Genomic DNA, 4,276 nt, shown 5'->3' with positions numbered 1-4,276 from the left:
ACGGCCGCACGCAAGGAAATGCCTCCTTATTACCCGCAAAATAATGATTCCTCCACCTGACATCTGGGACCCACCGAAAGGGCCTCTGTATTTCGCAAAAAAAAGTTACCGCCGCTGACAGCTCGGACCCACCAGCTATACCTTCGCACGCAAGGAAGTGCCTCCTTATTACGCACAAAAAAATGAATACTCCCCCTGCTAGCTGGGACCCAGTATAGTGGCAGGCTGACTTGTGGGCCTACTAAGTTGACGGGGACGGAGGGCTTTGTCAGCTTAGTCAATATGCACGATTCTAGCTCCAGTGACCGTACGATATCCATCCAACGACCGTAGTGCTTCTTCAACCTCTGGTCTTCTTGCTCCAGCTGCCCAAACCAGCGCCGGTTGTGCCTCGTGCTCCTGCCTCCCGTGGCCGGCTGTGATGCGATGGAGGCCTAACCGCCCCCTACTACTCCCACCGCTGGCTAGGCCATCCCTCTACTCACCCACACCCCCTGTTATTCTCCGGCGACGGCAGCCTCACACCGCAGCGAACCAGTGAACCCTCATACTCCTCTACGTGTGGGCATCCACTGCCGCGTCTTCCCCGGCTCCGCGTCCCTTTCCTAGGCCTCTGTTGGGGAACGTAGTAATTTCAAAAAAATTCCTACGCACACGCAAGATCATAGTGATGCATAGCAACGAGAGGGGAGAGTGTTGTCCACGTACCCTCGTAAACCGAAAGCGGAAGCGTTAGCACAACGCGGTTGATGTAGTCGTACGTCTTCACGATCCAACCGATCAAGTACCAAATGCACGGCACCTCCGAGTTCCGCACACGTTCAGCCCGATGACGTCCCTCGAACTCCGATCCAGCCGAGTGTGGAGGGAGAGTTTCGTCAGCACGACGGCGTGGTGACGATGATGATGTTCTACCAACGCAGGGCTTCGCCTAAGCACCGCTACAGTATTATCGAGGTGGACTATGGTGGAGGGGGGCACCGCACATGGCTAAAAGATCAAATGATCAATTGTTGTGTGAGCAAGGGGGAGAGGTCTGGCCGGCCAGGAGGGGCGCGCCAGGAGGAGTCCTACTCCCACCAGGAGTAGGACTCCCTCCCTTTTCCTTGTTGGACTAGGAGTGGAGGGGGAAAGAGGAGGGAGAGAGGAAGGAAAGGGGGGGCGCCGCCCCCCCTCTCCTTGTCCTATTCGGACTAGGGGGAGGGGCGCGCGGCCCTGCCCTGGCCGCCTCTCCTCTCTTCCACTAAGGCCCACTATGGCCCATTAAGCCCCCGGGGGGGTCCGGTAACCTCCCGGTACTCCGGTAAAATTCCGATTTCACCCGGAACACTTCCGATATCCAAACATAGGCTTCCAATATATCAATCTTCATGTCTCGACCATTTCGAGACTCCTCGTCATGTCCGTGATCACATCCGGGACTCCGAACAACCTTCGGTACATCAAAACATATAAACTCATAATATAACTGTCATCGAAACTTTAAGCGTGCGGACCCTACGGGTTTGAGAACTATGTAGACATGACCGAGACACGTCTCCGGTCAATAACCAATAGCGGAACCTGGATGCTCATATTGGCTCCCACATATTCTACGAAGATCTTTATCGGTCAGACCGCATAACAACATACGTTGTTCCCTTTGTCATCGGTATGTTACTTGCCCGAGATTCGATCATCGGTATCTCAATACCTAGTTCAATCTCGTTACTGGCAAGTCTCTTTACTCGTTCTGTAATACATCATCCCGCAACAAACTCATTAGTTGCAATGCTTACAAGGCTTAAGTGATGTGCATTACCGAGAGGGCCCAGAGATACCTCTCCGACAATCGGAGTGACAAATCCTAATCTCGAAATACGCCAACCCAACAAGTACCTTCGGAGACACCTGTAGAGCACCTTTATAATCACCCAGTTACGTTGTGACGTTTGGTAGCACACAAAGTGTTCCTCCGGTAAACGGGAGTTGCATAATCTCATAGTCATAGGAACATGTATAAGTCATGAAGAAAGCAATAGCAACATACTAAACGATCGAGTGCTAAGCTAACGGAATGGGTCAAGTCAATCACATCATTCTTCTAATGATGTGATCCCGTTAATCAAATGACAACTCATGTCTATGGCTAGGAAACATAACCATCTTTGATCAACGAGCTAGTCAAGTAGAGGCATACTAGTGACACTCTGTTTGTCTATGTATTCACACATGTATTATGTTTCCGGTTAATACAATTCTAGCATGAATAATAAACATTTATCATGATATAAGGGAATAAATAATAACTTTATTAGTGCCTCTAGGGCATATTTCCTTCAGCCTCGCCGTCGTCCACCGCCCTGGTGCTCTCGGCGCGGCGTGGTCAACTTGGTCAAGGAATGACTTCCATCGAAAGAGTACTGTACGTGGAGACGCTGACAGCTGGGTCCATGGCAGCCGCAAGGAAGTGCCTCCTTATTACGCGGAAAATAATTATTCATCCACCTGACAGCATGGACCCACCAGACGAGCCACCGTATTTGGCGAAAAAAACGTTTCCCCCTGACTGCTGGGACCCACCGGACGGGCCACCGTATTTTGCGAAAAAAACGTTCCCCCCGCTGTCAGCTCGGACCCATCGGAAGTGCCTCCTTATTACGCACAAAAAAATGAATACTCCCCCTGCTAGTTGGGACCCACCTTGGTGGGTGGCTGACTTGTGGGCCTACTAAGTTGACGGGGACAGAGTGCTTTGTCAACTTAGTCAATATGAACGATTCTAGCTCCAGTGACCGTACGATGTCCATCCAACGGCCGTAGTGCTTCTTCAACCTCTGGTCTTCTTGCTCCAGCTGCCCAAAGCAGCGCCGGTCGTGCCGCATGCTCCTGCCTCCCGTGGCCGGCTATGCTACCGCGGAGGCCTCACCGCCCCTACTATTCCCACCACTGGCCAGGCCCTGCGGCGACGGCAGCCTCACACTGCAGCCGAACCAGTGAACCCTCGTACTCCTTTCCGCGTGGGCTTCCACTGCCGCGTCTTCCCCGGCTCCGCGTCGTCCCCTTCCTAGGCCTTGCCGTCGTCCACCACCCTGGTGTCTCGGCACGGCATGGTCAACGTGGTCAAGGAACGACTTTCATCGGAAGAGTATTGTACGTGGAGAGGCTGACAGCTGGGTCCACGGCCGCAGCAAGGAAGTGCCTCCTTATTACGCACAAAATAATTATTCCTCCACCTGACAACGGGGACCCACCGGACGGGCCACCGTATTTCGTGAAAAAAAACATTTCCCCCTGACTGCTGGGACCCACCAGCTACATCTTCGCACGCAAGGAAGTGCGTTCGGGCAAAAAATGATTCGCCCCCCTGACTGCTGGGACCCACCAGCTACATCTTCGCACGCAAGGAAGTGCCTGACAATCGGGACCCACCTGGTCGAAGCGTACGTAGCATTGTCATTCTGGTCGCGAACGTGTACGTACAAACTGGTTGACGTAGAGGCGCGCATGTGTCGTAGTAGAGGCGCGCACGTAGCATGTACACGTATGTACAGCGGCCAGTGTGCAAGAAAGAAAATACGGCCACGTACGTACATACGGGCAGGGTCTCGAACGCCTACTCGCGCATACGTACGGCCAGGGCTCGTGTACATTGCTGGGTCAGAACGGAGAAACTGTGTCGTCGTCGTGTTCATGGGGAGCCAACCGGCTGGGTCGGAACGGAATGCGTCGTCGTGTTCATCGGGAGGGCTTGGATGGAACAGCCGATGGAAACGAGGCCTGGCGTACCGCAGAACGAAGGAAATGGCCTTGTGTTCGACCGGCCACGGTCGAAACGGGATCCTGTTCATCGGGAGGGGTATGGCGTATCGCAAAATGGAGGAAACGGACTTGTGTTGGAGCGCTACGGTCGAAATGGGGGTCCTGTTCATCGGGAGGGGTGTGGCGTACCGCAAAACGGGACTCCACGGGATACTGTTCATCTCCACCGTTGACCCCCTCCAGCCTCCACGGGCTACTGTTCATCCACCGTCGACCTCCTCCAGCCTCCACCTGCGACTGTTCATCCACGGGCTCTTGTTCATCCAGCCTTCACCGCGCGCTACTCCACCGGCTACTGTTCAACCAGCCCTCTCCACGGGCTCCTGTTCAACTACCCCTCCACGGGCTACTGTTCATCCAGCACTCCACCGTCTACTGTTCATCCAGCCCTCCACGGGGTGGTCCTGTTCATCCAGCCCTCCACGGGGTCCTGTTCATCCAGCCCCAACCGGCTCGATCGATCGGGGTCCTGTTC

Source organism: Triticum aestivum, chromosome 3D (assembly GCF_018294505.1).
Source record: "Triticum aestivum cultivar Chinese Spring chromosome 3D, IWGSC CS RefSeq v2.1, whole genome shotgun sequence".
Taxonomy (NCBI): Eukaryota; Viridiplantae; Streptophyta; class Magnoliopsida; order Poales; family Poaceae; genus Triticum; species Triticum aestivum.
The sequence above is the reverse complement of the archived record's forward strand: the minus strand, read 5'-3'. Positions refer to the sequence as shown.